The following is a 14,287-nucleotide window of genomic DNA, read 5'->3' as shown; positions in this document are numbered from 1 at the left end:
ATACTTGAACCCAGGACCTCTCTAGGCCTGGCTATCTGTCCACTGAGCCATCTAGCTGCCCCTCTGATCATTGTTAAAAGGAGATTGGTTTTCACTTTACACTCACTAGTTTAGTTCCTTCCCACTAAATAATGGTTACACAAAAGATGGTCACAAATTGCAAAAGGCAAGTGTCATGGAAGTTTCTACAATCTGGGTTTCATGAGAGCTCAGTAAGAATCTCATCCAATAAGGGTCAAAAGTAGCCAAACTGGAAATAAAAGGATTTATTAGAAGACTAAGGAAGACTGTTCAGGCTTATAGTGGCTGAAACTTCTTATACATTGGGTTTCATAGCTCAGTACAGACTTAGATTATACAGCATTTTATAAAAGAAAAGAAATGGGTGGGTGGGTGATGGGAAAATCTTGGAATCACAGGAGTCAATAAAGATTAGGGGGATCTTTCTTTAGGAAAATACAGTTAATAATCTCAAAAACAGTTGAGGCTTCTTTCAAGATAGAATCCATCTGGCTTATCCTGCCATTTGTTAATAAGGAGAGGAATAAGGTATAGCCGGAAGGTCTCTGTTTTTTGGTTTGTCTATTTGGGGAGATATTTCTCCAAGCTCATGAAAATCATTTTCCTCCTCCTCTTCTTACACAAATAAACTCAAAGAAAAGAACAAACAGAAATCTGAGAAATTCTACAGATTAGAATGTAAAAGAAAATACATGAGTGAATGAGCTCTTTTTGGGGGGAGCAGATGAGATCCCTGTGAAAAGAGAAACCCCAATCTTACCCAAGGGGAAATCTCCAAGCTGAAAGCCAGGGTCTTTGGGGTAGGAGGAAGGGTAAGGGCTTCCTTCTTTGACTTCAGCACCATTTTTTGGGGAAAAGCTATATCTTTGGTTTTAAATCATTTTCATTTCCAAATATATCCCTTCTTCAGAGAGACAACTTTTATAAGAAAGACTAAAAGAGGAAAGAGAAGAAGTATCTAAACACAGAGATCTGACAATATTCCATACCCACAATTCCTCAACTGTGCAAAGAGAAGAAGGTGCATTTTCTCATCCTCTGTAAATTTGTTCATAGCAACCACACAGCCTCCAATGTTTCTATTTACAATATCGAGGTCATTGTGTATATTGTTTTTCTGTTTCAGCTTTGTTCTACTTTAGTCCCCATAACTCTTTCCATGATTTTCTGAATTCTTCATAGAGATCATAAAAAGTAATGTCCTACTGCATTCACGGACTTCATTTTTAAATATTGGGTTCTAATTCTTTGCTCCATAATCAGGACAGCTATGAAAATGTTGGTGTATATGGAATGTTCACCTCTGTCTTTTACTTCCTGGTGGCATTTCCTTAGGGGTAGCATTCTAGCAGATCAATAGGGTCATTAGATTTTAAATAATGCATTATTTAAAAAAATTAGAGCTAAATATAGATATCATTTTTAGAAGATGTACACTGTACACATTTAAGTGCTACTTAACGTTTAACATTTTCTTCAGGCTGATTTTACCCCAATATCAGACAACTAAAAGCAAATTTAATTATATTATTTATCAGATACTTACGAAGGCATGGAGAGGCAAAACATCTCTATTCATAAATATTTAGGCTTATTCATGTTATGATTGATTAGAATAATTAGAATAGAAATAGATATTACCATTATATCTACTTTGTGTTCATTGGATGTATATGTGTTTATATATTTATGTTTTTGAATGTGTATGTGGACATATATATGCTATCTCCTTCATTAGAATGTAAGCTTCTTGATAATAGGGGCTTTGGGGGCTAATTATTTGTGTATCTAATATATAACATAGTGCCTGGTGCTTTGTAATTAATTAGTAGATGCTTATGGGGTCAGAGAAGAGATGGGATAGGGTAAGGAGGTTAACTAGCATCTGAGAAGAGCATATTATGTGCCAGACCCTGTGTTAAGTGATTTATAAATATTACCTTATTTGATTCCTGGAACATGTAAAGTAATTACTATTATGATCCAAATTGTAAATTTGAGGAAACTGAGGCAAAACAGAGGATAAATAATTTTCCTGTTTGTTACATAGCTAATAAATGTTAGAGGATGAATTTGGACTCAAGTCTTCTTGATTCTTGGCCCAACACTCTATTCACTGTACTATTTAGATGGAATAATCTAGTTATCCTTTTTGTACAAAAGCATCTGGCAATCTCTAAACCTTCACTCCACTCTCATTTATAGGAACTAACATCATAACAGCTTTTTAAAACCCTTACCTTCTGTCTTAGCATCAATCCTAAGTATTGGTTCCAAAGCAGAAGAGTAGTAAGGATCAAGCAATGGGGATTAAATTACTTGCCCAGCATCACACAGCTAGGAAGTGTCCCAGGTCAGATTTGAACCCACGACCTCCTATCTCCTTCACTGACCCATCTACCTGTCCCCTTCATAAAGCTGTTAACACTGTTAGCAAACTCCCCTTCACCTGAGAATTCTTCCTCACACTCCTTCATGGAAACATGGTTCCTCCCAATCAATCAATAAGCATTTATCATTTATATTTAACATGCTTACTGTATTTCAAGCACTGTGTTAAGAATTGGAGATGTCAAAAAGGAAAAAAAATTCTGACATATTTTCCATTTTTATTTGTCCTTCCAGTTTTACCCTTAAGTGTATTGAGGCAGACTTGGCATAATCGGGTCTCATACAAAGCTTTCTTTCAAATCATTTCCCCCTCCTCGTTTCTCCAAGCTTAAAGAGGAGACTCTACTTATTTCCCCCATCATGTTCGGGAAGAGTTTATATTCTAAATTGGCGCTGCCTTCAAATACCATATTTCTTTGTTTGTCAAGGAGATTAAGTGTTTGGTACCTGAGTTGGTTTCTAGATTCTCCTGAGGGTCAATTGCTTTACATTTCTAAAATTTCTGTAGGAAGCCAAAAAGGTCCCTACTGATAGTTATTCTTTTCTCCCACTTTTTTTTGTATCAATAACTCATTTAAAAACACCAAATTAGAGTTCTTTTAATTGCACACCATAATATCCTTTTTTATATTTTTTATTCTTTGATGCTTTACTTTGCTCCAATAAATAGATGATAAGAGTGAAAGCAAATAGTTAATTTAAAAATTACTTCCATGTGAATAGTTATCTCAATTATTAAGGTACAGTTAAGCAACTGCAAGAGAACTTTTATGGGCCCTCCCCTTCCCTGTATTTATTGGCACTCCCCAGTTCTTAAAATTATCCTTTTTTGTATTGACTTTGTATTGACTTATGTTGGGAGATCAAAATACCCTGTCTTTCAGTCTGCTACTAGTTCATTGCATTATTCATTTTTCCCATCAGAATCAATGATTTTCTAGTAGGTATGAATGGGAATTACCTCAGAAGTACTTGAAAACAAAAAAAAATCTCTCCTACTCTAGGAAAATACGAGATACATCACCCACCTCCAAATTTGAGTCACATAAGTCAATACAAGTAAATATAAATAAATAGAGGGTCACACAGCTAGGCAGTGTCTGGGGCTAGATTAGAACCCAGAATCTCCCAACTCTATGCCACTGAGCCACCTAGCTGCACCGATTTGTTTCTGAAAGTACTTGAGAGATCTTGTTTTCAACTTCTCTCCCCTTACCAATACATTTACCTAGGGTTGGTATAGGTGAGTTAGCAACAAAAACAGGCTACAAGGGGCAGCTAGGTGGCTCACTGGATAGAGAGCAAAGCCCAGAAACTGGAGGTCCTGGATTCAAATCTGACCTCAGACACTTCTTAGCTGTGTGATTCTAGGCAAATCATATAATCCCAATTGCCTAGTCCTTATTGTTCCTCTGACTTGGAACTGTATGATTCTAAGATGGAAGGTGAAAATTAAAAGAAATGCCACGTGTAGAGACTTCCATTTTGCATTCTTTTGAATTTTATTCTTATTTTCTTTAAAAATTTTTTTCCCCAAGTATTTCCTCTCTCAAGATCATTTTGCCATATTTTGTCATTGTTATTGTTTTATACTGTCTGACTCTCCCTTTGGGGTTTTCTTGACAAAGAGTGGATTTCCAGGTTCTTCTGCAGCTCATCTTGCAGATGAGGAAACTTGAGGCAACCAGGGTTAAATTTCTTGCCCAAGGTCACACAGTTAGTAAGTATTTGAGGCCAGATTTACACTCAGGAAAATGAGCCTTCCTGACTTCAGATCCAGTGCTCTATGCACTATAGAGTCACTAGCTGTCCTGCCACGTTTTATAGAATTATAAATGCAAATTATCTTACCATGCTGTGTTATAAGATTCTGTGCGTGCCATATGTGCTGCTAATGTGCATATTTGCCTTGCTTTATTTGCTTCATGTCTAGAGCAGAATCAGTTGGTCAGTTATTGGTCATTATTGATTTGCTGAATTTAGTTTTTCTGCTTTGAAAAATGAAAGGTGACATTTTAAAAATGAATTGTTGTGTCATGAGTGGTGAGACATTCAGAAACGTCTTGATCTTAGAAGCAGATTTGGCATGCAAAAACACAGACATTATGAATTATTTAAAATAGCTGAAAAGGAATTAGGGAAAAAGTAAAGTGATTGCTAGCAGAATACTACTTGGAGAAATTAATCACTCAGCATTCTTTGAAACACCCAGTTAATTCTGTAAAAGTTCAGTGATAGTATGGAAAGTTCTGTGAAATTGATCTACATATGGGCACCCATCTGAGGAGGAGCTGATTAGAAAACTGAACGACTATATGTGAAAAGAGAAGACTTGCAAGGAGAAAAACTGAGAGGTATGTCTAAGTCAGAAGAAGACATTTTATACCTAGGTAGTGCCGACAACCAACATCACAAAAAATTATCATGGGCCCAAATTGAAAATCTCATGGCAAGATCCATGTATTTGTAAAAACTAGGGTAACATTATGTGTCTGTGCTAAATGCTGAGATATTTGTTAGCTTTAGCATTACCATTTAGCATGAAGATGATTCCCCTCCAAATCTGTGATATCAATAATATTACATTTTACAATCATATATAGCTTAGGTAGAAAAAGGACTTTTGGTAGGTGGCACAATGGATAGAGTTGGACCTGGAGTCCAGAAGCTTTTTCTTCCTGAGTTCATATCAATTCTCAGACACTTTCCCAATGGATGACTCTGTGTAAGTCATTTAAAACTGTTTGCCTCAGTTTCCTCATCTGTAAAATGAACTGGAGAAGGAAATGGTAAACCACTTCAGTATCTTTGCTAAGAAAAACTCAAATGGGGTCATGAAGAGTCAGACATGACTAAAAACCAACTGAACAACAATAAAAGGAAAAAGTCTATAGGATTACAATCTGAGACCAAAAACACAACTTGACCCAACAGGGCAGGACACTATAAGGATGGGCCAGACATCTAACAGTACATCTAAGTGCAATTTCCATAGCAAGAAAATAAAACCCCTGACTAGTGTATATAGTTGACAGAAAAAGCCAAAGTATTGAAACAATGGACTGAGGGTATGTACTAGGTAACCCAAATCAGAACAACTCAACTTTGACTAGTCATGGGACATCTTCTCTAAGATCACAGAAACACATTAAGAGAACTATGCTAATAAGACAAAGGTAAATGCTTACAGAGAATCTTTTAAAAATGAAACCATGAACAGTCATTCTCCTTGGGGAGACAAAAGGCCAAAAGGATGGTGATCACAACAGTCTGGTGGAAAAACATCATTTAAAAGCTAGCATCAGAGGGGCAGATGACTTTCTATTTTAAATATGAAGTCTTGTGGCTGTTCCATTGTGACTGGGCCAATTGCCCATGGGGTTTCTCTGGATAAACTTCTGTGTGGTTTGCCATTTCCATGTTCAGTAATAGGCAGGGATTAAGTGACTTGCTCAGGGTCACACCATTAGTGTCTGAGATCAAATTTGAACTCTGGTCTTTCGGAATTCAGGCCCAGTGATCTATTTACTTCACCATCTAACTGTCTCACAAATGTAAGCTAGCTGGCCATAGCTATGGCAGGTATACTTATGGAGAGAATTTTCATTGGGTTTGGAGGAAGCTGATGCCCAAAGAACCATCACTGAGAAATAAATGACAACATGAGAACTGAGTTACTGAGTTTGTTACCAAGGACTAAAGCAAGATGAAAATTTTACTGAGAAACTTTGGGGTTCTGAAGAATATTGGTGGCATCTGAAACAGAAACTAGATCATAGATTGAAGAGCTTGAAGGAGAGCTATCTGTGCTAAAGAAGGAATTGGAAAGTAAGGTAGGTAGAGCAAAGACACATACTTACAAGAAATCAAGATAGTCATCTTTTTGATATAAAGAAAGAGAGATGATAATGAATTTTTACCTTAAAACAAAATAATCCATTAGAAAGGAAGACATTTTAAAATTGAAATGTGCTCAATAATATTGAAACTCAGTTTACTTCCTTTATTAACAGAGAGAGTTCTAGAAAAGCTGTTGTTTTGAGTTGATTTCATATCTGGAAATGCAATTAAATTTGCCTAGAACTAAAACTCCCACCTTCGATAGGAAGCTCTCCCCAACACCTCTTAATTCTAGTGTCTTCCTTCCATTATTTCCTACTTACCCTCTTTGTAGCTTGCTTTGTATATATATTATTAGCATGTTATTTCTCTCAGTTAGATTATGAGCTACTTGAGGGTAGAGACTCGTTTGCCTCTTTTTATATCCCAAGGGGCACAAAACAAAACATGAATAACCCAGAGGTTATGAAAAAAGCTTATTGATTGATTGACTCATACGTTTCCTGCTTGAAACTCCAACTGTAGAAACCTCTAAGGCATAGACATAATCTGTAGAACTGAAAAATGCTGCTAGCCAGCTCATAGCAGCAACAAATTCAGGTTCAGTAACGCAGAGCTCTAGATGGAGGATATCGATTATCAGCCTATGCCATTATCCAAGTTAGCTACGGATATAAAAGATCAGTCACTCACAAAACAATTAGAACTCCTTGATTCATCACTAGGCTAATTTATGATTTTGCAAAAGAAACAAGTGATTACTTAAGCAACTGGTCCATTGCTTGCATATGAGTCTCATGTTTCTCTATGCAATAGACTATTACTATTATGGGGTGCCTCATTGATGTATTTGCCTCTTTGCTATGTAAATCAACACCCAATCTGCCAAGCATATACTGCTATTATGTAGACTGATTGCTATTGCTTATGTTGCATTTTTCTTGTTTTTCAGAATTATTCGCTTGACTCCAAATACTGGATATCCGTGTCCTATTGGGATTTGTACATGTATTAGGTCCTAGATATAGTTTGACTTTTAGTTATTGAAGCAGCCTGTCAAGAGGTGCTTTGATTATGATACATTTGTTGGATATCAATAAACATTTATTAAGCTCTTGTTATGTGCCAAATTCTGTGCTAAGTGCTGAGGATCCAAAGAAGGCTAAAAGCAAGTACCTACTCTCAAGGACCTCACAGTCTAATGCAGGGGTCGGCAACGTATGGCTCTTGAGCCACATCTGGCTCTTTTGAGGGCCAGATATGGCTCTTTCTGCAGGAGCCATAAAGTCAATTTTTTTCAGGCGCTGTTACAGGAGCGGCACTGTGAGCACTGTACGGCTCTCACAAAATTACATTTTAAAAAATGTGGCGTTTATGGCTCTCACAGCCAAAAAGGTTGCTGACCCCTGGTCTAATGGGTGATACGAAATTCAAAGAACTTTGTATAAACAGGATATATTGATAAAAACTGACAGAGAGGAGAGATCAAGAGAGACTTCCTCTAGAAGGTGGAATTTTAACATGAAAACTAGGGAAGCCAGAGGTAGAGATGAGGATTGAGAACAGTTTAGGCAAGGGAGACAATTAGAGGAAATTCCCAGAGTCCAGAGATGGAATGTCTTGTAAATAGGACAATAAGAAGGTGAGTGGCACTAGAATGAAGAGTATGAGGGGGAAGGGTTTCAATCTATAAGACAGGTTCAGATTAGGAAGGACTTTGAACATTGGATGGAAATATTTTATCCTGGAGGTAATAGGGAGCCATTGAAGTTTATTGAATGGGAGAGGATCAGTGACATGGTTGGTCTTGAATTTTAGGAAGATCACTTTGGAAGACAGATTGGAGTGGGTAGGAAGATCAGCCAGCAAAGACTATTACCATAGTCTAGGTGTCAGGTTTTGAACACTTGCACCAGTGCAGTGGCAGTGTCAAGGGAAAGAATAAAGAACATGCATGAGATGTTACATAGGTAAAATTGATGGTCTTGGCAACAGATTGGATATGGGAGAGGTGAGAGAGAACAAAGAGTGGAGTACGACACCCAGGTTGTGGTCCTGGGGGACTGGGAAGATGGTGGTGTCACAGATAGTAATAGAGAATTTGGGAAGGGGTAAAGATTTGGAGGGAAAGATAATGCATCTAGTTTTCACTTACTGAGTTTAAGATGCCTAGAGGACATCTAGTTTGAATGTCCAATAGTCAGCTGGAAATGAGAGAATGGAGGTCAGTTGAAGGATTAGTCCTGGATATGTAGATTTGAGAATCATCTGCATAGGGAGAATAATTGAATCAATGGGAACTGGTGAGATAGTATAGAGGGAGAAGAGGAAATGGCCCAGGACAGAACTTTTTGGTACATTCACCTTTATTGGGAATGACCTACATGCAGATAGAAAATAGTCATCAAACAGGTAGGAGGAGAACCAGGAAGAGAAAAGAACCTGAAAAAAAAAATAGAACAAAGCATGAAGGAGAGGCTGAAGAGGGTTGAGAAGAATGAGGGTTGAGAAAAGACCATTAGATTTGGCAAGTAAGAAATTGTTACTAACTTTGAGGAAAGCAGTTTCAGTTGAATAATGAGACTGGAAGCCAAACTGATCACAGTTAATAAGAGAATGAAATGAAAGGAGGCATCTATTGTAGATGGACTTCTCAAGGAGTTTAGCCACTAAAGGCAGAAGAGATATGGAATGATAGCTTTCAGAAATGAAGGGATCAAATGAGGATATCTTTGAGGATGGAAGAAACATAGACATATTCATAGGCAGTAGAGAAGCAGTTATTAGACAATAGAGATGGGAGATTAAGTAAGAGAGTGGGGATGACCAAGGAACAATCTTCTAGAAATTTGATGAAATGTGATCACTTGTGCCTGTAGAGAGGTTTGGCGTGGCAAGGAGAAGGGTCACTTCTTCATGAAAATCAGGCATGAAAGAGGAGATTGTGACAAAAGGCATCTGGGTGGTGTGAGATGAGGAGAAGGGAAGAGGTATTTCTCAGCAAATGAACTCAATTTTTTTTTCAGTAAAATATGATGCAAGATTCTCAGGAGGGGGAAGAAGAGCCATGCAAGGTTTGAGTAGGGATGAATAAGTTTGGATCAGCTACTGTAGTGAATGATTTAGTGAGTTATTTAGAGATATATGAAAAGATTGCTTTTGTATGGTATACCCCAAATGATTTTTCAGGGAGTGAAAATTTTTTGTTAATGGGGAAGGATATAACTGCCTCTTAAAAAAACCCACTTGGAGACTTTGGACTTTTATTGAATATTAAAGAAAAAGAGGCTAGAATCTTGTGGATTCTCTCTCTCTTTCTCTTTCTCTTTCTCTCTCTCTCTCTCTCTCTCTCTCTCTCTCTCTCTCTCTCTCTCTCTCTCTCTCTCTCTCTCTCTCTCTTTATAGAACCTGTATTTTTTTTCCTGAAAATACTGGAACTGAGTTAACTCTTATTCTGTGGAGAAGTCATTCTGAGGAGAACTCCTAAGAGATTTTAATTGCGATCCTGGGAGAACTGAATTGTTGGATTTTGGAGTCACCATTTGAAACTGTTTGTGAGAGAATTCTGATAATAATCCTTTTTTCCTTGCCTTACTTTGTGAGGCTTCTTGGGGCTAATTCTTGTTCAACCATTTTCAGTCATGTCTGACCCTTCATGGCCCCATTTAAGGTTTTCTTGGCAAAGATACTGAAATGTTTGCCATTTCCTTTGCTGATTCATTTTACAGATGAGGAAACGGAAGCAAACGGGGTTAAGTGACTTGCCCAGAGTCACTCAGCCAGTAAGGGTCCGAGGTCAGATTTGAACTCAGGAAGATGAGTTTTCCTGACTCCGGGACTCTATCCCCTGCAACACCTGGCTACTCATCTCACACATAGTAGTTGGCTAATCAATGCTGACTGAATTAGATCTAGTCAGTTTCATCTTTTGGTATACTGTTCAGGGCTATTTTCAGCATGTCCCAATTCTTTTCTTGAAGAAAAGATTCGTGACACACAGACTTGAGATTTCTGTGTTTCTGGTCCTTCTGGCAGTTTTCCTTTTCTCTACTAGATTTTCTGACAACTAGGTCCCTTTCTTACATCCAACTTATTTTTTTTTTTAACAACCGTTCACTAGATGAAATCCCTTGCTGTTATTTCTCTTGGATTTCTTGATAATTATCCAGGAAATGCAAAAGGTGGCTTTTAGGATGGCAACTGATAAGAAATTAAAGATGGAAAATCTGGATCCCCAAATAGAAAGGACCATGCCCTTCTAGACCAAATATAGTGATAAAAGGAATAGTTCAATCTGAAGCTACAGGGTCAAAGCAGGGCAGATCAGTACACTAACCTGTAAAACCAAGATCCAACAGAGCCTACAGGAAGGGCTGGCAAAGTAAAGGGTGAGTGATGACAGAGAGTGCCTCCAAGGGATTGTTGGGTGCTTTAAACTTGAGCCAAAGGGCAGAGTAACAGGAGATCAAGCATATATTTACCATGACTGTATATATAGTTTGTATGTTTAAATCCTCCCATGCTGTAGTAACACTTAATAGTATATTTGAACTGGCATACTGAGCAGCAGTGGACAGAATGGGGAAAAGGGGGTTCAGAGAAAAAATGCCAGTACCTAGGGAAGATAATCCTTTACAGAGAACTCTACTACCTCCATTTTACTCCCTGGGGAGGCGACCTGGACCAGCTGATTGACTAATTTTTGGACACCCATCTTTCCACATCCATTTACCTTTCATAGATCATAGTGTCCTATTGTGGTCAAATTCCCTTTATGCCATAGGGGAAAAATTAATATAATAATTCACATTAAGTACTGAATGACTTAAACCATTCCCAAATGACTTGAATTTAAGAGGATCATTGGGAGAAGACAGTGGCTTATTCCCAGAGAACTCAGTTTCAAGAGCCAATGTATGGGAATGGGATTTTTTTGTTTGTTTATTTTGTCAGAAATAACTTCTGAGTCCCTACATATCATGCCACATAGACACATGCCCACATGCCCTTGCCAGTGGTAAAAGCAAACCAGTGTCATAATGAGTCACTCTCTAAAGGGGTCTTGACTACATTTTGTCACATTAATACCAATCAGTCATCAAGTATTTCATAAGTATCTCCAATGTGCTAGGTGATGGGAATATCAAAACAAATATGGAATAGCCCCTGCTCTCAAGGAGCTTAGCCTCCATCAGTGGGAACAACACACTGTGGGTATGTGTTTGTGTGTGCATGTGCACACATGTATACATACGTATATACATAGACATTTTTATGTATGCACATTTTTGTACGTATGTATATACACACACATACATAAATACTGTGTGTTTATATATTCTAGGAATAGGGGCTAGTCCTGTGATTTACTTGGAATCATGAATTCCCCAGAGGAATACTCCTCTTCTATTGCACATCAATACCTTCCTTGCCTTAGGCAGTGATTCCCAAACTTTTTTGGCCTACCGCCCCCTTTCCAGAAAAAAATATTACTTAGGCCTCTAGAAATTAATTTTTTTTAATTTTAGTAGCAATTAATAGGAAAGATAAATGCACCTGTGGCCATCCCCACTATCCTGGATCGCTGCAGCACCCACCAGGGGGCGGTAGCACCCACTTTGGGAATCACTGCCTTAGAGTTTAAGAGAATTGCTTGGAGGTTAATTTATATCCTTCTAGGGTCCCTCAGGCAAGAGGTTTCAGAGACAGGATCTGAATCCAGGGTTCTTGGCTTTAAGACTAGATCTTTGTTCTCTTCACCATGCTGCCTATTGCTGAATTTTATTTATTAAGGACAAAATAGTTAGAAGTGGGGCATGAAAGGAAGAGAATGCAGTTGGAGAAGAGAAGAAAAATTTCATTCAAAGTTGTGATGTTTTAAACTCAGATAGGAATAGCGGCCACTAAACTACACATAAAGATCCCTATTGGTCACCTATTGACTTAGAAAATCACCGTGTTCTATTGGGTTTTATTTATTTAACCTAAGACCAAAGCCCACTGGTATTGGACTTTCTCCTCATTGGTGAAGAACAATGCTCTATGCTTGTGAGAGGTGGGAAGAATTGGGCAAAAGTAGGAAAGAGGAGAGCTCCAATCTCTTCATTTTCTTCATGTCTTGGCAGTTTTCAGGTCTCTTGAATCTATTCCAGCTTTGCATACACTTTGGGTGTTTCTGGCTTCCAGCTCTGAGAGAGAAAATGGATGATGTCAATGCCACTTCAAGCTCTTAAAGGGTGAATAAGACTCAGGAAAGAAGCCAACATGAAAGGAGCTAACAGTCTCTGTCATGTTCCTATTCCCAGGTTGTTACACTTGTAACTCCAGGAAATTTTTCCTTGGGTGAGATCTTGGGACTCTCTCTTGGTTGAGCTGAACTCTATCACACCCAAAGGGAGAGTTCTTTCCTTCTGTATTGTCTGGTATATCTTCTCCTATAGATACTTTCTCTGAATTCTGTTTTGCTATGGACTTAGTTTCTTTTCTATTTGCTCTATGTGTTCAATTTAGAACTTGTGTTTGGTGGGAAGAGAGTCAAATTTTGGATATAAAACTTGAGTATTCCTTTCCCCATTATTGAATAGCAGTCATGAGTTTAGCATGAACCTGAAGACTACATCACTTAGGCTAATAATATTCAAGGGAGCAGACAGATATAATTCTATTCTGGTACCCCCACTCTCTGAGGAAAACTGAGTGGCTAAGTTTCTGGCTGCAATCTCTTGATTCTCTTCCTGGCAGGAATTAAAGTATCTCTTGGAGAAGGTAGGGGGAGAAAAGGCTGGAGATATCTATTCTGTCTCCCTTCAAGTCACACAACAATACCCCACTGCTAAATGTGGGGGACAGCTCCACTACATGTATTGCATTAAATATTTCTCAATTACATTTCAATCTGGTTCTGGCCATATTTGAGTGTATTGTGGGTGGGCTGTGAACTGTGAATCTGACACTTTTTATGTAGTAGATGGTGGGAATCAATTTTGAAGGAAATATCTTAAAAGGCAAAGATGAAGAACATTTGTTTTCCAGGCATAAGGGCCAGTCAATACAAAGGTATGGAGACAGAGGGGAGGTGAGAGGAGAGGAGAAGTAACTCATAACACACATATAGATGCTTTGGGGGAGGGTGCTGAAAGAGGACTCAAATTACTTCCACCATTCCCCTCAAATTAACTCTCAATGCATTATGCTAAACTAAGAAAGGATGTTCCTCTTTGATTTCACAGAGGTGGAAACTGAGGCCCCAGGAAAGGAATTATTCCTGTTTACTAGATACTGAGGCTAATTGCTTCTTCACACTTGGCATCTAGAAGCTTGATTGCTGGTTGGGAGGGGGGAGGGAAGGTTGTAGTTGGGAGTGGGAGTGGCAGTAATATCTGGGATAGAAAACTTAAAGACCCTACCTCCTAAAGTTCTCAGAAAGAATATGTTAGTTCTGGAAGAGACCATAGGGAATCATCAAATACAATTTCTTCATTTTACAAAGGGAGAACCCAAGACCCCAAAGGAGAGAAAGAAATTGCATGCTCAAAAAAAAAGGCACATTCTATTCTTAAAAAGATTGAGGATGACCTGAAGTAGAGGCCATTTGCATCCAAATCTCATAGCTTCATAGGCTGTTAGAGACTAAAAGTACCCTAGAGATCATCTTGCCCATCCACCTTATTTTATAGGGAAGAAATTGAACCTGAGTGAGTATAAGAGCAAAAGGGTCTTCTGTTTTTCAACCTAAGTAGTTGGCCATTCCCCAGGACACTATTTCTTCCAGAGCAAGAGTCCCTTGTCTTTTGACTCAGCATAAACAACTGATCAGTCTGACCCCAACCCCAGGCACTTTCATTCTATCCTTTCCCCACTCCCTCAGTCCTCCTCTCATTAGCAGGCAGGTCTGAGAAGTCATGGAGGGTAAAACTTAGGAGGAAAATAAGAAGGCTCATTTGTAGACCAAATATCAAAAATGGGGCTTTAGAGACCATTGAATTCAATTATTTTATTTTACAGATTTGGGTACAGAGCCAACAGAATTTGTGCA

This window comes from Gracilinanus agilis, chromosome 6 (assembly GCF_016433145.1).
Source record: "Gracilinanus agilis isolate LMUSP501 chromosome 6, AgileGrace, whole genome shotgun sequence".
NCBI lineage: Eukaryota > Metazoa > Chordata > Mammalia > Didelphimorphia > Didelphidae > Gracilinanus > Gracilinanus agilis.
Note: the sequence above shows the minus strand (reverse complement) of the source record.